At 47.1% G+C, this 22,234-nt stretch overlaps 1 protein-coding gene across 4 annotated transcripts in view; it reads left to right on the forward strand.

Annotated features, from left to right (window-relative positions):
- The first annotated feature begins 18,631 nt into the window (after positions 1–18,631).
- LOC143770567 (NACHT, LRR and PYD domains-containing protein 3-like) overlaps positions 18,632–22,234 on the forward strand; it is a 75,884-nt gene continuing 72,281 nt past the window's right edge. For all 4 annotated transcript variants that reach the window (XR_013214664.1, XM_077260319.1, XM_077260309.1 and 1 more), the window contains exon 1: positions 18,632–18,859. The gene's annotated coding sequence lies outside the window, so the exon portion shown is untranslated. The remainder of the gene's footprint in view (positions 18,860–22,234) is intronic.

A 22,234-nucleotide genomic window follows, 5' to 3' on the forward strand; every position in this document is an offset into this window, starting at 1 on the left:
CTGGAGGAAAGAAGGTTTAAGCATAATAACAGACGCAGATTCTTTACTGTAAGAGCAGTGAGACTATGGAACTCTCTGCCGTATGATGTTTTAATGAGTGATTCATTACTTAAATTTAAGAGGGGACTGGATGCCTTTCTTGAAAAGTATAATGTTACAGGGTATATATACTAGATTCCTTGATAGGGCGTTGATCCAGGGAACTAGTCTGATTGCCGTATGTGGAGTCGGGAAGGATTTTTTTTCCCCCATGTGGAGCTTACTCTTTGCCACATGGTTCTTTTTTTTTGCCTTCCTCTGGATCAACATGTTAGGGCATGTTAGGTTAGGCTATGGGTTGAACTAGATGGACTTAGTCTTCCTTCAACCTTAATAACTACCGTATTTTCCGGATTATAAGGCGCACATAAAATGTTGAGAATTTCTCAGAAATAGAAAGTGCGCCTTATAATCCAGTGCGCCTTATATATGAACCAAGAGAGAGGTTCATACAGGATCCTTTACCTCTATCGTGGGCGGCAGGGGTCGGCGGCGGCATACCACAGCACCACCACTATTGGTATATATAAGACCAACTGGCTGCGGGCCCGAAGTGAAAGTGAAAGTACAAATAAAGTGCACGCTTATATTACGCCCCTAATTGGCACCTGGTTCCACAGCACAATCTAGCTCCAACAGTATTAAAGGGAACCTGTCACCCCGTTTTTTCAGATTGAGCTATAAATACTGTTAAATAGGGCCTGCGCTGTGCGTTACTATAGTGTATGTAGTGTACCCTGATTCCCCACCTATGCTGAGAAATACATTACCAAAGTCGCTGTTTTCGCCTGTCAATCAGGCTGGTCTGGTCAGATGGGTGTGTTCACAGCGCTCTTTTCTTCCCCAGCTTTCCGTTGGTGGCGTAGTGGTGTGCGCATGTCCAAGTTCCGAATTCCCTGCGCCCACGTGAAGACACAGCGCGCGATCTGCGCTGTCATCCCTTTCATCGGTGGGGGCGGCCATCTTCCTGGGGCCGCGCGTGCGCAGAAGAGTGCTCTGCAGCGTGTCTGCTGCACGGGGCTTCAGGAAGATGGCCGCGGGATGCCGCGCGTGCGCACAAGAGATCGCGGCGGCCATCTTTCCAAAGCCGAGTTTGCATCTCGGCTTTGGGAAGATGGCCGCCGCGATCTCTTCTGCGCACGCGCGGCATCCCGCGGCCATCTTCCTGAAGCCCCGTGCAGCAGACACGCTGCAGAGTTGATGAGGCTGGCGTGCAGGGGTCCCGTGACGTTCCTATACAGCAGGTGGGGCGGAAGAGCTTTGGCCGCAGGGTGGATGTGACCGGCGTGCAGGGTTGCTGTGATACTTACAGCTCTGTGCGCAGGATCCTTGCAATATATCTGTGCTTTAGCGTTAACTATATCCACTACCCCAAAAAATGCCTCCTGTTAAGAGACATGCTTATGATGCAGGTTTCAAGCTTAAAGCTATAAGTTATGCAGTAGAGCATGGAAATAGGGCAGCTGCAAGAGAATTCAACATTAATGAATCCATGGTGCGTAAGTGGAGATTTGCAATTACAGCTGAACCAGTTTCAAGTTATTGTTAAAAAGTGTAATAAATCTTGACTTGCAGTCTGAGCAATGGTTTATTTAACGGTAATGTGCTGCGCCTTATAATCCAGTGCGCCTTATATATGAAACAAAATTGCTTATGAGGCGCTCATAGAAAGTGCGCCTTATAATCCGGTGCGCCTTATAATCCGGAAAATACGGTATGTTACTATGTCTCGCACCATCCACCGTCACGTTGCACCACAGACTGTCCAGGAGTTGGTGGATGCTTTAGTCCAGGTCTGGGAGGAGATCCCTCAGGAGACCATCACCACCTCATCAGGAGCATGCCCAGGCGTTGTAGGGAGGTCATACAGGCACGTGGAGGCCACACACACTACTGAGCTGGATCAGCCTGTAACTTCATTTTACGCTATGATTCTGAGCATCATTCCAACTCCAAACCTCCGTGGGATATTAGTTGTGATTTACGTTGATCATTTTTATGTTTTATTGTTCTCAAAACATTCCACTATGTAATGAATAAATATTTACAACTGGAATATTTAACTCAGTGATATCTAGGATGTGGGATTTTAGTGTTCTCTTTATTTTTTGAGCAGTGTGTGTATATATATATATATATATATATATATATATATATATATATATATATATATATATATACACTCACCGGCCACTTTATTAGGTACACCTGTCCAACTTCTTGTTAACACTTAATTTCTAATCAGCCAATCACATGGCGGCAACTCAGTGCATTTAGGCATGTAGACATGGTCAAGACAATCTCCTGCAGTTCAAACCGAGCATCAGTATGGGGAAGAAAGGTGATTTGAGTGCCTTTGAACGTGGCATGGTTGTTGGTGCCAGAAGGGCTGGTCTGAGTATTTCAGAAACTGCTGATCTACTGGGATTTTCACGCACAACCATCTCTAGGGTTTACAGAGAATGGTCCGAAAAAGAAAAAAAAACCAGTGAGCGGCAGTTCTGTGGGCGGAAATGCCTTGTTGATGCCAGAGGTCAGAGGAGAATGGGCAGACTGGTTCGAGCTGATAGAAAGGCAACAGTGACTCAAATCGCCACCCGTTACAACCAAGGTAGGCCTAAGAGCATCTCTGAACGCACAGTGCGTCGAACTTTGAGGCAGATGGGCTACAGCAGCAGAAGACCACACCGGGTACCACTCCTTTCAGCTAAGAACAGGAAACTGAGGCTACAATTTGTACAAGCTCATCGAAATTGGACAGTAGAAGATTGGAAAAACGTTGCTTGGTCTGATGAGTCTCGATTTCTGCTGCGACATTCGGATGGTAGGGTCAGAATTTGGCGTAAACAACATGAAAGCATGGATCCATCCTGCCTTGTATGGAGCATCTTTGGGATGTGCAGCCGACAAATCTACGATAACTGTGTGATGCCATCATGTCAATATGGACCAAAATCTCTGAGGAATGCTTCCAGCACCTTGTTGAATCTATGCCACGAAGAATTGAGGCAGTTCTGAAGGCAAAAGGGGGTCCAACCCGTTACTAGCATGGTGTACCTAATAAAGTGGCCGGTGAGTGTATATATATATATATATATATATATATATATATATATATATATATAATTATAGGTAGATGGATGGATGGATGGATAGATAGATAGAAGAATAGCCGGCAATTCATATGCACGTACAGTAAAATCAAACTGACAGGTTAGAATAGAATAGCTATATAGACATAGAGTACATAGATATATAAATATCAGTGACACACACACTGATATATGTATATATATTACATAGATAGATAGATAGATAGATAGATAGATAGATAGATAGATAGAAGAAAAGCCGGTAATTCATCTGTCTTGTTCTGTAAAATCACTGCAGGAGCCGACAGGATAGAAGAGATGGATTACATACAGTAAATACAAATGGAATAGGTAGATATATAGATGTATGTGACAAATACAATTAGTACAGTGTGTGTAAATTTCTGGACATGTATTTAATAAAAGATTATTTATCGGAAAAAAGTGGCCTGGGTTGTTAGGAGTCGAGTTTCCTCTGCTGCACAGGGGGAATCTCGATCCGTGTCTGCTGCGGTCTCCCATTCTGCATCGGCCACAGTTGAGCCTGCTCAGCGGAGACGTCGGTCCCAGCGTCTCACTATGGCTACGTTCACATTTGCGTTGTGCGCCGCAGCGTCGGCGAGGCAACGCACAACGCAAATGTGAACGCATGCACAACGCAGCGTTTTTTGACACATGCGTCCACTTTTGCATGGTTTTGGGCGCAGAAAAAACTGCAACTTGCTGCGTTCTCTGCGCCCTGACGCATGCACCACAGCGACGCATGCGTCACAAAACGCAAATGCAACGCATGTCCATGCGCCCCCATGTTAAATATAGGGGTGCATGATCCATGCGGCGACGCTGCAGCGCCCGACGCTGCGGCGCCGAACGCAAATGTGAACGTAGCCTAAGACTGATACTGTGCAAAGGGTTACTGCTGCCTCTCCAGGCTCTGCTATTGTACCCTGCACTGATCTGCGGCGAGCAGGCTTTTCTGGGACTAAGTCCTGCTTTGCACACACTGAGCATGCCCAGGGTAAGATCTCTCAGTGGAGATCAAGGGTCACATGCTCAGGTACTGCAGCCAAATCTATTGGTCCTTCTAGGAAGGTCCTGTAGGTGCGCAGGCTCTATAGCAGCCTCTCATTGGTCCTTCTAGGATCTTCCTAAGTTATGTGCTTTGCGCCAGTGTGGTCATGTGTTTGTATGTGTTCAGGGACCCGGCTGAAATAAACCCCTAGAATGCTGGCACCTCCGGCGAGGAGATTGTGTTTGTGTGTATTCAGGGACCTGGCTGAAATAAACCCCTAGAACGCTGGCACCTCCGGCGAGGAGTTTTGTGTGCATGCATGACCACTGACTGCTCTCATTTGGGTAGTTAGCCTGTGCCTCTGTGAAAGTCTAACAGGGCACAGAGCTTTGCTTTCTCGGCCGCTCTGTGAAGCTAACAGAGCTGGTTCATACCACCATATAGTGCCGCCAATTACTTAGCAGCAGGTTCTTTCCTGCACGGTGGATCCCGGGTTGCGAACGCACCAATCCCATCTAATAAATATATTTGGTGCGTTCCGCCAACCCTAACAGTATACTAGCGCCAGGATCTGGCTAAGTAATGGCGGATGAACACCAATTGCAGGGGTACATCCAGCTGCTGGAGGGCCGGTTGACGTCTCTTGAGCGTGCAACCTTGGCGGTGGATGTTACCGCAATAGCTGTTCAGGATGCTAGGGTGGCTGCAGCAGCTTTACCCACTGCCACCTCTGTTCCGACCTTATCTCACCTCCCATTGCCTGAGAGATACTCTGGGGACAGTAAGTCCTGTAGGGGTTTCGTGAGCCAGTGTGGTATACACCTCGAGCTCCTGGCTGCACGTTTTCCCACAGAGCGGGCAAAGGTGGGATTCATAATCTCTCTCTTGTCGGACAGGGCGTTGGAGTGGGCTACGCCGCTGTGGGAGTGCAACGATCATGTGGTGCGGAGTGTTCCTCGGTTTCTGGACACTCTGAAACAGGTCTTTGTAGGACCTCAAGTCACCCATGATACAGGGCTCCAACTGCTGGCTTTGACTCAGGGTTCAACCATGGTCAGCCATTTTGCGGTTCTCTTCCGGACATTAGCGTCTGAGTTGGAATGGCCAGATAAAACCCTCATTCCCGTATTTTGGAGGGGGGCTGGCTGACCATGTGAAGGACGCTTTGGCTACTAGGGAGATTCCTGCCACACTGGAGGAGCTCATAGCTGTATAAACTCGCATAGACCTTCGTTTTCACGAGCGAAGGTTGAAGCGAGCCCAGTGTAGGCAGAGGTTTCGGCTGGCTCCCACCTTCGCCAGATCTCTGGAATCTCCAGTCCAGGCGTCCGAATCACATGAGGCCATAGAGGTGACACGAGCGGGATCCAAGTCCCAGTCCGCTCGTGCACATAAGGTCTGTCATGTTTGCCGGCAGTCAGGACATCTTGCCTCCAAGTGTCCTCAGCGGTCGGGGAAACGTCAGCATCTAGTGGCAGTTGGAGGAGGTACACTAGACACGGCGACGTTTGCCTCAAAGTTGTCCTTCAAGGGGACAATTACCTTAGGCCCATCCACTCTTATGGTAGAGCTATGCGTGGACTCTGGGGCACAGGGTAATTTTATGTCATCCGCTTTCGCCCAGCGTCATGCAATACCCCTGGTTATGCTCGCCAAACTAGTAACCGTTCGAGTGGTAAATGGGTCGACATTACCCTCACAGATTACCCACCAAACCATTCCTAACACGCTTTCTGTGTCTCCATCACATCAGGAGATTATCTCCCTATTAGTCATTCCTGAGGGAATTGATGAGGTCCTGTTGGGGATACCATGGCTACGCTATCATTCTCCTCATATAGAGTGGTCCTCAGGGAGAATTTTGGGACGGAGTAAATCCTGCGAGGGTAGATGTCAGAGGGAGTGCGTTCAGGTTGCTACAACACAGGTACTCGCAGATCTTTCCTCTCTCCCCAAGCACTATTGGCCCTATGCAGATGTGTTCTCCAAAAGGGCTGCGGAGACCCTTCCGCCTCACCGCCCCTATGACTGTCCTATTGACCTCTTGCCTGGTGCTGAGCCTCCCCGGGGTCGAGTCTATCCGTTATCTCTCCCGGAGACGGAGGCAATGTCTCAGTACATCCAAGAGAATCTGGCAAGAGGATTCATTAGGAAGTCAGTGTCACCTGCAGGGGCTGGGTTCTTCTTCGTACAGAAGAAGACTGGAGACTTACGTCCATGCATAGACTACAGGAGTCTTAACGCCATCACCGTTAAGAACAAGTACCCATTACCCCTGATATCTGAGCTTTTTGATAGGCTACGGGGAGCAAGGGTATTTACAAAATTAGATCTGCGGTGTGCCTATAACCTGATTCGCATCCGTGAGGGGGACGAATGGAAGACGGCTTTTAACACCAGGGATGGGCACTATGAATACCTGGTGATGCCCTTTGGGCTCTGTAATGCTCCAGCCGTTTTCCAAGACTTTGTGAACGACATTTTCCGGGATATGCTCACCACCTCGGTCGTAGTTTATCTGGATGATATTCTCATCTACTCTCCAGATATTGACTCCCATCGGAGAGATGTTCGCAAAGTCTTTGACCTCTTACAGGCAAACTCACTCTATGCCAAGTTGGAGAAGTGTGTGTTTGAGCAGGAGTCCTTGCCTTTCCTTGGTTATATCATCTCTGCCCAGGGTTTGGCTATGGATCCTGCCAAGCTACAGGCTGTGATGGACTGGCAGGAACCCCATTCTCTTAAAGCGGTGCAGCACTTTATGGGGTTCATTAACTACTATCGCCAGTTCATTCCACACTTCTCAACTTTGGTAGCTCCCTTGGTAGCCCTCACCAAGAAGGGAGCAAATCCCAAGTTGTGGTCAGAGGAGGTCTCCAAGGCCTTTCTCTCGATTAAGTCACACTTCGCTAGCGCTCCCATCCTACATCGCCCCGATGTAGATAAGCCATTTATCATGGAGGTGGATGCGTCATCCGTTGGTGCTGGAGCAGTCCTTTTCCAAAAGGATGCTCAAGGTCAGAAGCATCCTTACTTCTTCTCCAAGACCTTCACACCAGCGGAGAGGAATTATTCCATTGGGGACAGGGAGTTGCTAGCCATGAAGTTGGCTTTTTCAGAGTGGAGACACCTCTTGGAGGGAGCTCGCTTTCCCTTCCAAGTGTTCACTGACCACAAGAACTTGGTATATATACAGACGGCCCAGCAGCTGAATTCTCGCCAGGCTAGATGGTCCCTGTCCTCCTTCCGGTTCCATTTTACTCTCCATTTTCTCTCCGGGGAGAAGAACATTCGTGCCGACGCTCTCTCCCGCTCCATAGTGTCATCGGAGGAGGAGGAGCCTCGGCTTATTGTCCCATCTGAGAGCCTGAGAACTGTGGCTCTGGTTTCGCTAGAATCCGTGCCCCAGGGCAAGACTTTCATACCAGCGAATTTACGACCGGAGGTTCTCTCTTGGGCTCACTCGTCCAGAGTGGGTGGACATTTTGGGACCAAGAGGACATCTGAGCTTTTGGCGAGGACGTACTGGTGGCCGCATATGGCCCGTGACGTCGGGGACTATATTCGGGCATGTGTCTCCTGCGCCCAGAATCGGTCTCCTCGGCAACGGCCTGCTGGGTTACTTTACCCCATGCCGGTGGCAGACAGGCCCTGGGAGATGGTCGGGATGGACTTTGTGGTGGGCTTACCCAAGTCTCGTAGCTGCACCGTTATCTGGGTAGTCACCGATCATTTTTCTAAGATGGTGCATTTGGTGCCGCTTCCACGGTTACCTTCTGCACGGGCCTTGGCGGCGTTGTTCATAAAACATATTTTCCGCTTACATGGAGTGCCTGATAAAATTGTCAGCGACCGGGGTCCCCAGTTTGCATCTCGATTTTGGAGAGAGCTCTGCCGTTTACTCAGCATAGAGCTGAATCTCTCCTCTGCATATCATCCCGAGACGAATGGGTTGGTAGAGAGAACCAACCAGACTCTGGTGACATACTTGCGACATTTTGTCTCTGCTAGGCAGGATGACTGGGCATCTTTGCTACCTTGGGCGGAATTTGCCTTGAACAACGCCGTTGCCGATTCCACTGGTCAGACTCCTTTTCTCCTTAATTACGGCCAGCATCCGCGTGTCCCTGTGCCCATGCCTGTGTCATCCACCGATTCTAGGGTGGCAGGCTGGGCGGTGAAGGCACGTGACATCTGGGACTGCGCACAGGATGCCATTCGGGCCTCCAAGGAGAGAATGAGGGTTTCTGCTGATACACACCGGCACCCCGCTCCGACCTTTGCTCCTGGCGACTTAGTGTGGCTCTCCGCCCGTAACATCAGGCTGCGAGTTGAGTCCACTACGTTTGCGCCTCGCTACATTGGCCCGTTCAAGGTTCTGGAACAGGTCAACCCTGTGGTCTACCATTTGGCTATTCCTCCAAGCCTTGGTATCACCGATACTTTTTCCGATACGTTTCCCTCTTAAAGCCCGTTCATTTGTCCCGGTTTTCTGAGTCATCTGCCGGGACATCGGGTTCATCCACGGATGAGTTTGAGGTGAATGCTGTCGTGGGGTGCAAGGTGGTACGTGGCAAGAAATTTTATCTGGTGGTCTGAAAGGGTCACGGTCCAGAGGATAGAACCTGGGAGCTGTCATGAATCCCCAATGGCTAGGGATAGCACAGGATAAGCAAAATATAATAAATATCGGACGAGCTCTAGGGTGATGGAACCTGGGCTGACCGCTGCCCTACGCCTGACAAACGCAACTAGAGATAGCCAGGGAGCGTGCCTACGTTGGTTCTAGACGCCACGCACTAGCCTAAGAGCTAACTAGTACTGCAGAGAAAACAAAGACCTCACTTGCCTCCAGAGGAATTAACCCCAAAGGTATAGTTGCCCCCCACATGTATTGACGGTGAAATGAGAGGAAGGCACACACATAGAGATGATGTATATAGCTTTAGCAAATAGAGGCCCGCTAAAAACTAGAAAGCAGAATGACACAAAAGGGGACTGAGCGGTCAGCAAAAAACCCTAATCAAAAAAACCATCCTGAGATTACAAGAACCCATGTGCCAACTCATGGCACATGGGGAGAACCTCAGTCCACTAGAGCAACCAGCTAACAAAGAGACATTCTAAGCAAGCTGGACAAAAAAAACCAAACAACTGAAAATCAGCACTTAGCTTATCCTGAAAGATCTGGGAGCAGGTAGGCAGGAACCAAACAGAGCACATCTGAACACATTGATAGCCGGCAAGGGAAATGACAGAAAGGCCAGGTAAAATAGGAAACACCCAGCCTCTGATGGACAGATGGAAACCAAAGGCCGCAACCCACCAAAGTCACCCAGTACCAGCAGTAACCACCAGAGGGAGCCCGCAAACAGAATCCACAACAGTACCCCCCCCTTGAGGAGGGGTCACCGAACCCTCACGAGAACCCCCAGGGCGATCAGGGTGAGCTCTATGGAAGGCGCGAACCAAATCAGTCGCATGAACATCGGAGGCGACCACCCAGGAATTGTCCTCCTGACCATAACCCTTCCACTTAACCAAATACTGGAGTTTGCGTCTGGAAACACGAGAATCCAAGATCTTTTCAACAACATACTCCAATTCTCCCTCCACCAGCACCGGAGCAGGAGGCTCGACCGAAGGAACAACAGGCACCTCATACCTCCGCAACAACGACCGATGGAACACATTATGAATAGCGAACGATGCTGGGAGATCCAAACGGAAAGATACAGGGTTAAGAATCTCCGAGATCCTATAAGGACCGATGAACCGAGGCTTGAACTTAGGAGAAGAGACCTTCATAGGGACAAAACGAGAAGACAACCACACCAAGTCCCCAACAAGAAGTCGGGGACCCACGCGGCGACGGCGATTAGCAAACTGCTGAGTCTTCTCCTGAGATAACTTCAAATTGTCCACCACCTGATTCCAAATGTGATGTAGCCTGTCCACCACCACGTCCACTCCAGGACAATCCGAAGACTCCACCTGACCAGAGGAAAAACGAGGATGAAACCCCGAATTACAAAAAAAAGGAGAGACCAACGTGGCCGAACTAGCCCGATTATTAAGAGCAAATTCGGCCAGTGGCAAAAAAGCAACCCAGTCATCCTGATCAGCAGAAACAAAACACCTCAAATAAGTTTCCAAGGTCTGATTAGTTCGCTCCGTCTGGCCATTCGTCTGAGGATGGAATGCAGACGAGAAAGACAAATCAATGCCCATCTTGGCACAAAACGTCCGCCAAAATCTAGACACAAACTGGGATCCCCTGTCAGAAACGATATTCTCCGGAATCCCATGCAAACGAACCACGTTCTGAAAAAACAAAGGAACCAACTCAGAGGAGGAGGGCAACTTAGGCAAGGGCACCAAATGAACCATCTTAGAAAAGCGGTCACACACAACCCAGATAACGTACATTTTCTGTGAAACCGGGAGATCAGAAATAAAATCCATGGAAATGTGCGTCCAAGGCCTCTTCGGGATGGGCAAGGATAACAACAACCCACTAGCCCGTGAACAGCAAGGCTTAGCTCGAGCACACACTTCACAAGACTGCACAAAGGTACGCACATCCCTAGACAAGGAAGGCCACCAAAAAGACCTGGCCACCAAGTCTCTTGTACCAAATATTCCAGGATGACCAGCCAACACAGAAGAATGGACCTCGGAGATGACTCTACTGGTCCAATCATCCGGAACAAACAGTCTTTCTGGTGGACATCGATCCGGTTTATCCACCTGAAACTCCTGCAATGCGCGTCGCAAGTCTGGGGATACGGCGGACAATATTACCCCATCCCTAAGGATACCAGCAGGCCCAGTGTCTCCAGGAGAGTCAGGCACAAAACTCCTGGAAAGAGCATCTGCCTTCACATTCTTTGAACCTGGCAGGTATGAAACCACGAAATTGAAACGAGAAAAAAATAACGACCAACGAGCCTGTCTAGGATTCAAACGCCTGGCAGACTCAAGGTAAATGAGATTCTTGTGATCAGTCAAGACCACCACGCGATGTTTAGCACCCTCAAGCCAATGACGCCACTCCTCAAATGCCCACTTCATGGCCAAAAGCTCCCGATTACCCACATCATAATTGCGCTCGGCGGGCGAGAATTTTCTAGAGAAGAAAGCACATGGCTTCATCACCGAGCCATTAGAACTTCTCTGTGACAAAACCGCCCCCGCTCCAATCTCGGAAGCATCAACCTCCACCTGAAAAGGAAGTGAAACATCTGGTTGACACAACACAGGAGCAGAAGAAAACCGGCGCTTAAGTTCCCGAAAGGCCTCCACGGCCGCAGGAGACCAATCAGCAACATCAGCACCCTTTTTAGTCAAATCAGTCAAAGGTTTAACAATACTGGAAAAATTGGCAATGAACCGACGATAAAAATTAGCAAACCCCAAGAACTTCTGAAGGCTCTTAACAGATGTAGGTTGTGTCCAGTCACAAATAGCCTGAACCTTAACGGGATCCATCTCAATAGTAGAAGGAGAAAAAATGTACCCCAAAAAAGAAATCTTCTGGACTCCGAAGAGACACTTTGAGCCCTTCACAAACAGAGAATTGGCCCGCAAAACCTGAAACACCTTCCTGACCTGTAGAACATGAGACTCCCAGTCATCAGAAAACACCAAAATATCATCCAAATACACAATCATAAACTTATCCAGATATTCACGGAAAATATTGTGCATAAAGGACTGAAAGACTGACGGAGCATTGGAGAGTCCAAAAGGCATTACCAAATACTCAAAATGGCCCTCAGGCGTATTAAATGCGGTTTTCCACTCATCACCCTGTTTTATCCGCACCAGATTATACGCACCACGAAGATCTATTTTAGTGAACCACCTAGCCCCCTTAATGCGAGCAAACAAATCAGTAAATAATGGCAATGGATACTGGTATTTGACTGTAATCTTATTCAGAAGGCGATAATCTATACAAGGCCTCAGGGAACCATCTTTCTTTGCCACGAAAAAAAAACCTGCTCCCAGAGGGGACGAAGATGGACGAATATGTCCCTTTTCCAAGGACTCCTTAATATAATTCCGCATAGCAGTATGCTCTGGCAGTGACAGATTAAATAAACGACCCTTAGGGAACTTACTGCCAGGGATCAATTCTATAGCACAGTCACACTCTCTATGAGGAGGGAGCGAATTGAGCTTAGGCTCCTCAAAAACATCTCTATAATCCGACAAAAACGCAGGGATCTCCGAAGGAGTAGATGAAGCAATAGAAATCGGAGGTGCATCATCATGAACCCCCTGACATCCCCAGCTTAGCACAGACATTGTTTTCCAGTCCAGGACAGGATTATGAGTTTGTAACCATGGCAGACCAAGCACTAGTACATCATGTAAATTATACAGTACAAGGAAGCGAATCACCTCCTGATGAACGGGAGTCATGCGCATGGTCACTTGTGTCCAATACTGCGGTTTATTCATAGCCAATGGTGTAGAATCAATTCCCTTCAGAGGAATAGGAACTTCCAGAGGCTCTAGACTAAAACCGCAGCGTTTAGCAAATGACCAATCCATAAGACTCAGGGCAGCGCCTGAATCCACATAGGCATCGACGGAAATGGAAGACAGTGAAAAAATCAGAGTCACAGACAAAATGAACTTAGACTGCAGAGTATCAATGGCAAAGGATTTATCAACCCTTTTTGTGCGTTTAGAACATGCTGATATAACATGAGCTGAATCACCACAATAAAAACACAAACCATTTTTCCGCCTATAATTTTGCCGTTCACTTCTGGACTGAATTCTATCACATTGCATAGTCTCAGGTGCCTGTTCAGAAGACACCGCCAACTGGTGCACGGGTTTGCGCTCCCGTAAACGCCGATCAATCTGAATGGCCATAGCCATAGACTCATTCAGACCTGTAGGCGCAGGGAACCCCACCATAATATCCTTAATGGCCTCAGAAAGACCATTTCTGAAGTTAGCAGCCAGGGCGCACTCATTCCACTGAGTAAGCACCGACCATTTCCGAAATTTCTGACAATATATTTCCGCTTCATCATGCCCCTGAGAGAGGGCTAATAAAGCCTTTTCAGCCTGAATCTCTAGGTTAGGTTCCTCATAGAGCAATCCCAATGCCAGAAAAAACGCATCCACACTGAGCAATGCAGGATCCCCTGGTGCCAATGCAAATGCCCAATTCTGAGGGTCGCCCCGTAGGAACGATATAACAATCTTGACCTGTTGAGCAGGGTCTCCAGAGGAGCGAGATTTCAAAGAGAGAAACAATTTACAATTGTTCCTGAAATTCAGGAAGGTAGATCTATCTCCAGAAAAAAACGCTGGAATAGGAATTCTAGGTTCAGACATGGGAGTGTGAACAACGAAATCCTGTATATTTTGAACCTTTGCCGCGAGATTACTCAGGCTGGAAGCCAAACTCTGGACATCCATGATAAACAGCCAAGATCAGAGCCATTCAAGGGTTAAGAGGAGGTAAGAAGCAGCTAGACAGCAATTAAGGGCTAGGCAGCAAAACTCTGAAGAGAAAAAAAAAAAAAAAAAAATTTCCCTTGACACTTCTTTTTCTCCTGCTTCAGCCCAAACAATTAACACTTTGTGGGCCGGCTATACTGTCATGAATCCCCAATGGCTAGGGATAGCACAGGATAAGCAAAATATAATAAATATCGGACGAGCTCTAGGGTGATGGAAACTGGGCTGACCGCTGCCCTACGCCTGACAAACGCAACTAGAGATAGCCAGGGAGCGTGCCTACGTTGGTTCTAGACGCCACGCACCAGCCTAAGAGCTAACTAGTACTGCAGAGAAAACAAAGACCTCACTTGCCTCCAGAGGAATTAACCCCAAAGGTATAGTTGCCCCCCACATGTATTGACGGTGAAATGAGAGGAAGGCACACACATAGAGATGATGTATATAGCTTTAGCAAATAGAGGCCCGCTAAAAACTAGAAAGCAGAATGACACAAAAGGGGACTGAGCAGTCAGCAAAAAACCCTAATCAAAAAAACCATCCTGAGATTACAAGAACCCATGTGCCAACTCATGGCACATGGGGAGAACCTCAGTCCACTAGAGCAACCAGCTAACAAAGAGACATTCTAAGCAAGCTGGACAAAAAAAACCAAACAACTGAAAATCAGCACTTAGCTTATCCTGAAAGATCTGGGAGCAGGTAGGCAGGAACCAAACAGAGCACATCTGAACACATTGATAGCCGGCAAGGGAAATGACAGAAAGGCCAGGTAAAATAGGAAACACCCAGCCTCTGATGGACAGATGGAAACCAAAGGCCGCAACCCACCAAAGTCACCCAGTACCAGCAGTAACCACCAGAGGGAGCCCGTAAACAGAATCCACAACAGGGAGCCTGTGGAGCACATTCGTGCTCCGCTGCTCATTGCAGCTTTTGAGCGTGGCGAGGCTCAAGGGGAGGGGCAATGTTAGGAGTCGAGTTTCCTCTGCTGCACAGGGGGAATCTCGATCCATGTCTGCTGCGGTCTCCCATTCTGCATCGGCCGCAGTGGAGCCTGCTCAGCGGAGACGTCGGTCCCAGCGTCTCACTATGACTGATACTGTGCAAAGGGTTACTGTTGCCTCTCCAGGCTCTGCTATTGTACCCTGCACTGATCTGCGGCGAGCAGGCTTTTCTGGGACTAAGTCCTGCTTTACACACACTGAGCATGCCCAGGGTAAGATCTCTCAGTGGAGATCAAGGGTCACATGCTCAGGTACTGCAGCCAAATCTATTGGTCCTTCTAGGAAGGTCCTGTAGGTGCGCAGGCTCTATAGCAACCTCTCATTGGTCCCTCTAGGAAGGTCCTGTACGTGCTGCAACTATTTAAGGCCCTAGATTAAGCCCCTAGAATGCTGGCACCTCCGGTGAGGAGTTTTGTGTGCATGCATGACCACGGACTGCTCTCATTTGGGTAGTTAGCCTGTGCCTCTGTGAAAGTCTAACAGGGCACAGAGCTTTGCTTTCTCGGCCGCTCTGTGAAGCTAACAGAGCTGGTTCATACCACCATATAGTGCCGCCAATTACTTAGCAGCAGGTTCTTTCCTGCACGGTGGATCCCTTGTTGCGAACGCACCAATCCCATCAAATAAATATATTCGGTGCGTTCCGCCAACCCTAACATGGGTTCCCGTGCAATTTTCGTAACCAGCAGAGGGAAAGCCGACGCATGCATGATTGGTAAGGGTCCAACTTCTGGGACCTTGTTTCCCAGAACAGAGGTCATGAGAGCGGGATCTGGAGGTAAATTAAAGGATTGGTGGCCATATCTGCACCCTCCTGCTACATTCAAAGTTCAGAAAGACTAACCAAGACAGCCAAGTACAACTCTACTGTGTTATCAGTCCCCATTGAGACTCACATTTGAAGCTTCCTATGTCTATTGGAGCTTGGGAAGAAGACAGAGTATGTGGAGGAAACCCACCCAAGCATGGGGAGAAGAGACAGACTCCATGCATGTATGGGACAGACAGCTGCTCTATTACCCAGATCCAGTCATTAGCATACAGTCCTGTGTAGGGTGACCTGCCTCCCTTATCAGTACATCTTGTCTCTTATCTTCTTTATGGCCCCAAAGATAATAAAGCAGCAGATTTCTAACATAGATGTGACAGAAGAAAAGTGAGCAACTACACACTTTGCCATTTTTTCTTCAGAGAAGTCACACTATTTCCTCTTATAAAACAAAAAAAATTGCAGTTAACATGAAATGGAGTTCGTTTCCAAAGTTTTCGCTCTTTTTCACAACTTTGGCAAGTGATAAATGGGCCTAAATAGAAAGCAGAGCCACGCGGTGGTGCTTCACTTCTGTCCCCACGATCTGTGTAGTAGTGGAGATCAGCTGTATATATGAATATCACGCTAAGGGTTTTAGTTTATTGTTTAAGAAGAATAAAGATATAGTCAACACAGAATTGCCCTGTTCTGGTGACTGATTGGGGGGTCTCAGCGGTCGGACCCCACTGATCCAGAAATGATCACCTATCTGAAGTCTATGGGTCACAAGGAAACAGGATCTGTTACCTTTCCTTTTGCCACAATTAGGCCTTTGTGTGTGAATTGACCCATATAGTTTAGGGCAATGGTCAGCAATCTGTGGCCCCCCAGCTGTTGTGACACTACAACTCCCAGCATGCAGAAGGCTGCTTCCCACAGGTGGTGGAGGGTTTAGTGATACTCAGCTATAGGAGCTCATTGTTCAGGGAGACTTTGCTCTGTGGCAGTCCCCGAGCTGGGAAGACAGAGGCCATGGGCTATTTACAGGCATGGCATGTGCAGTCCCTATGTGGACCACATGAAGGCGCTCCTGTACATGGTTCATGTGGGTTAATACCACGTTAACCTGCATGCTCAGGTGGGCTCCATATGTCCCAGTCAAGCACTGAAGGACATATACCAGCACACAGAGATTTTCTAAGGCAGCTTTCTCTTTGTATTGGTTTGTAAGACGTTCAATGAGTGGGAAAATTGATCAGCAACTACAAATTCCCAGTTCAGGACCTTTCCTGGAGAACTAAACTGGTATTTCAGTGGCTCTGGACATCGTTTCTTCCTGTGTTTACTTTTATCTCTGATATTACACTTTTGTAAAAAAAAAAAAAATCAAAGATTTGTAAAAAAAAATAAATACAATATTTGATGCCATTTTCTGAGACCGCCCGGTAACTTTTTGGTTTTTTTTGCAACGATGGAGCTGGGAGATTTCTTTTTTTTTTCTTTGAAGCGATGATGTTTTTGATACCACTTTTTATTTTTCATTACTTTATTTTTTTTAGGAGCGATGTGGGAACCAAAAGCCCACAATTTTTGTGTTTTGATTTTTTTTTCCTCTTTCTGGTGCTTACCACACAAATTAATTTTATATTGTGATAGATCAGACTTTTACAAATTCGGCAATACCAAATATATTCTCTTTTTTGTTGTTGTTTTTTTCTTTAACAAGAAATATGGCGTGATATGAATTTTTCATTTTTTTTTTATCAATTAAATTCATTTACTGCTTTTTTTTAGCCTTTTTAGAGGACTTAAACCAGCAATACTTTGATCTTTTTCTCCATATTGCAATATACAGACTAAATAATGTCTTCTTATGCAGACAAGCCACGAGCGAAGATTAAGATGACAGCAATGAGGACCTTTAGAGGTTGGTGATGGAAGCCACGACAGATCCGCATCGTCAATCACTTCATTTAAAGTGGTTGTCCACTACTTTTACATTTATGACCTGTCTTTAGAAGAAAGCAAAACAGGGAAAGATAAGCAATTAATTATAAAATTAATTAATTTTATATTGTGATAGATCAGACTTTTACAGATTCGACTATACCAAATATATTCTCTTTTTTGTAGATTACCATTGATAATGACAGTAGAAGGTGGTAGAGGCAATGGTACTGCAGATGCCACGTATTTCTTGCCCCCTCCTCAGTATTATGGGCATCAGTAGTACTCATTCACTGATATATATATATATATATATATATATATATATATATATATATATATATATATACAAAAGAAAAGCAAACACAATACTCACCTCTCCTCATTCCCCCGCTGATCACGGTGCTCTGCTCCGGTCTCAGCAGCTGCACTATCATCTGCCCGATACACACACTATGGTGCGCGATGAAGTGACGTCATCGCGCACTGGCTGTGTCAGAGGCAGAGAGGAATGATGGGGAGGGAACATTATCTGACACCTTCTCCTCCATTATTGCTTTTATCTGCATCGGCCTCTATGATGTCGATACAGTTGAATGTGGCATGCGCTGGAGGGCAGCAGAGGTGGAGCAGCGGGTGACAGGAGGCTAGAGCCGGCTGCTGTGGTTAAAGCTTTTGCCTGCTGCTAAAGAGAACTGAATATTCAGTGCTCCCCACGCCCAAGGGCGTGGGAAGCAGTGAATATTCATTTCTCTTAAGCAGCTGGCACAGGGTTTAGCCGCAGCAGCTGGCTCCAGCCTCCTGTCACCCACTGCTCCACCGCTGCTGCTCTGCTGGCGCCGGGTGGGCCCCCCTGACTAACAGGCCTTGTAGCAGCTGCGCAGTGTGCTGCTATTAGCGACATGCCACTGACTTGGGGACCCTGGGGCAGCATGGGCCTTAGGCAGCTGCCGGCCCTGTATGCCAGCAGATGTCAGTTCCTGGTCCCACCGGAAAATCCTCCGGTTCTCTCATTGGCCAGTCCGACCATACCTATATTCTAAATCATTTTGTTTATAATTAAGTTCTTGCATGATGGCAACTTCATGCACTTTCAATTCATCACCAAGAAAATGGCATCACAACAACCAGACAGATGGAATCACACTTTTAAAAAATGCAAAACTTTTGGTCATCACTGTGAGTGTGAATAGTCTCCTCTTCATATAAATGTGCACTGTAAAAAGGGTGGTGGGTGCTCCCTCCTCCTCTCTTTCCTCCTCTCTTTCCTCCCTTCTCTCGCCCTCCCCAGTACATGTACACACGCTCAGTTACTTTCTACTAAAACAGAGGCTGGAAGCATGCGGCCGATCCTATACGTACATAGGGTCCCGGAGGGATGAGGATATTTATGGGATTCTTAGGAAACATTTTGCATCTTTAATCTTACGCTGAGCCGGAGATTGGAAAGAATCCTATTACTTTGGATATCACCAGAGAGCTGGGAGAGGAGCAGGAGTGAAGTCCTGCAGACTGCTGGGCGGTGAGATGAGACTTATGCTTCTACTTTACTTGTTTACTTAGACTCATGTTTGTAAATCCACAGTCCAATGTGAACAGCGGCCTCCCGACTGTGCCCAGACAGCAGAAAAAAACAGGATCTGGCAAAGCTTGTGCCGGAGATAAACCATCCTGCTCCTTCCCATTAAAGGAAGCCTCCATGTAAACCGAGCCTCATATTTATAGTGGGAGACATGGGAGGCAGCAGGCAAGAAGCTAGAAAGGAAGTAAAGGTCGCTTCAGACTAGTGACGCCCCACCCTGCCTTCCTTTACACCGTTTTCTGCAGCTGATGTAATTCTACAAGTTGCAGGGCTTTCACTTATCTTTCCAACCATATGTGTATGGAGTCAGGGGTAAGGCTGCTTTCGCACAACAGATTTTAGCCATCAGGCTAAATCCGGCGAATTGTGAAAAAATGGATCCGTCGCAAATTGGGAAAAACTGATGCGACAGATCCGTTTTTTCGCCGGATCCGACTAGCTGATATCCGGGGACTAGCTGATCGGGGGGGAGAGAGAGACCAGAATGGGAAACGTTTACAAGATGCTCAGTTTAAAAAAACGGAATCCGTTGCCGGAATCAATCATTTAACAGATCCGTCGCTGTCCGTTTTTTCACCGGACTCAAAAAACATTACTATGTCTGTTTTCTCTGGCCGCCAGAAAACAAATTTTCAACGGATCCGGCAAAAAACGGATGAAACGTGAGGCAATCCGTCGCTAATACAAGTCTATGAGAAAAAAAATGGATCCGGCGGCAACTTTTGATGGATCCGTTTTTTTTTTAAATTCGTCTGATTTAGCCTGACGGCAAAAACCTGATGTGTGAATGTAGCCTAAAGGACAAGCCGCAGTCACCGAGCCCAAACCCCGCACCCTGCTCTCTCCGGACCCCCAGAACAGTTTCTGATACTTTTTAGAACCCCAAAAACCTTAATCACTAGAGTGAGATGTGCCTCCCCAAAAATGGGGACCAGAGTACATTTTTGCAAAACGTACTGACTTTCGAAAAAGTCAAATGTGATGAATCAGCTGAAAACATTTGGAAAACCCAAATCCTTATCACAGCAACAAACATTTTTTTTTAAAAAAAGAAGCAAAACACATGAAAAAGAAACAAACATATGAAATAATAAAAAAGAAGCCTAAATTAAAAGAAAATTTGTCACAAATAGTAAAGAAACAGTATAAAAAAACACTAAAACTAGACAATAAAAAAGCAAAAGTAATAATAATCATTCCAGTCCCTTTAGTGTCTTTTAATGAAGGTGTCCTCTGACATATTTATCATGAGAGCTTGCCCAAAAGCTGATATACATAAATGCCCCAACCCACCCTGCTAACAAAAATAAATACATTGAAAAATAAAAAATTACCATTTTTTTTACCCACTACTTTATACATAGACAAAAATAACAGTAAAAATATCCCACACACAACTGATCTCACCACAGGAGTAATGACCCAATTACACACACTGGCAGCTTTTCACTACATGAGTGAAATGTCCTGACCTGTACTAGTCTGTGCTGATGGCACATGATGTGATAGGCCGCCAATTCTGTACTTTTCGTCTATAGAGTTACTGTACAGTTTCTGTACTTTTGACTCCTGTATTCCAGCTGGGCCACTGTAGGGCAGTAAGGCGAGGACTGCTGTATTGGGCTACCTGACTTCTGAAGAAATTAAGAGCCAGTCAGTTTATGCAGAGCACGGACCAACCAGCCAACACAGATGAAGCAGAAAGGTCTTTCTTATCTACAATATCAACTTTGTGACAGATATTGAAGAGTTCTCCTCCTGATGCAATGTGAATAAAGGCCCCGTCTCACATAGCGAGATCGCTAGCGAGATCGCTGCTGAGTCACAAGTTTTGTGACGCAACAGCGACCTCAGTAGCGATCTCGCTATGTGTGACACGTAGCAGCGATCAGGCCCCTGCTGCGAGATCGCTGGTCGTGTCGGAATGGCCTGGACCTTTTTTTGATCGTTGAGGCCCCGCTGACATCGCTGAATCGGTGTGTGTGACACCGATCCAGCGATGTCTTCACTGGTAACCAGGGTAAACATCGGGTTACTAAGCGCAGGGCCGCGCTTAGTAACCCGATGTTTACCCTGGTTACCAAAAAAACAAACAGTACATACTCGCCTTCTGATGTCCGTCAGGTCCCTTGCCGTCTGCTTCCTGCTCTCACTGACTGCCGGCCGTACAGTGAGAAGTGAGAGCAGCAGTGACGTCACCGCTGCGCTCTGCTCTCGCTGTACGGCCGGATCTCAGTCAGAGCAGGAAGCAGACGGCAAGGGACCTGGACACCGAAAGGCGAGTATGTAGTGTTTGTTTTTTTTGGTAACCAGGGTAAACATCGGGTTACTAAGCGCGGCCCTGCGCTTAGTAACCCGATGTTTACCCTGGTTACCCGGGTGCTGCAGGGGGACTTCGGCATCGTTGAAGACAGTTTCAACGATGCCGAAGTCGTTCCCCTGATCGTTGGTCGCTGGAGAGAGCTGTCTGTGTGACAGCTCCCCAGCGACCACACAGCGACTTACCAACGATCACGGCCAGGTCGTATCGCTGGTCGTGATCGTTGGTAAATCGCTTAGTGAGACGGGGCCTTAAGGGTCAGCACTGAGCCCAGGGAGGTCTGCAGACACAGTGCTGATACTACAGGAGGAGGTCTGAAGACAGTGCTGATACTACAGGCAGGGCTGCCACTAGGAAATTCGGGGCCCCATACTGACAAAATAATCGAGGCCCCTTGAGACTCTGCCCAGGCTCTAACCTAGCTCTGTCTCCACCCCTTGAACCGTCCACAGACCCACCACCCACTCTTGGAAAAACTCCACTTCTGCATCACGTCCTCATCAATCACACATTATCAGTTCCCATCACTAGATCACATACATAGCCATCAGCTTTTGTTTTGGCAGAGTCTTTTGGCAGAGCTCTACTCTACTGTAACTTATTAAACATTTGTTAAAATATCCAATAAAATTGTATGTATATTTTTATTTATTTTTCCATTTTTTAAAATATCACATACAAGGTACAAATACCACCACACCATGACTAGTCCACATATTACCACCACAGTGATCGAATACCACAATACTGATCATTAATTAAAAAAAAACAACACTAATCTCACCATAAGTGCTATTATACACAGGCGCTCTGTACTTAGTATACAGTGTCCGTGTACAGATAATACAGTGATCACCAGTGACATTATACATAGGAGCTCTGTATATAGTGTCAGTGTACAGGTAATACAGTGATCACCCATGACATTATACACAGGAGCTCTGTATATAGTGTCAGTGTACAGCTAATACACTGATCACCGGTGACATTATGCA

Source organism: Ranitomeya variabilis, chromosome 1 (assembly GCF_051348905.1).
Source record: "Ranitomeya variabilis isolate aRanVar5 chromosome 1, aRanVar5.hap1, whole genome shotgun sequence".
In the NCBI taxonomy this organism is placed as follows: domain Eukaryota; kingdom Metazoa; phylum Chordata; class Amphibia; order Anura; family Dendrobatidae; genus Ranitomeya; species Ranitomeya variabilis.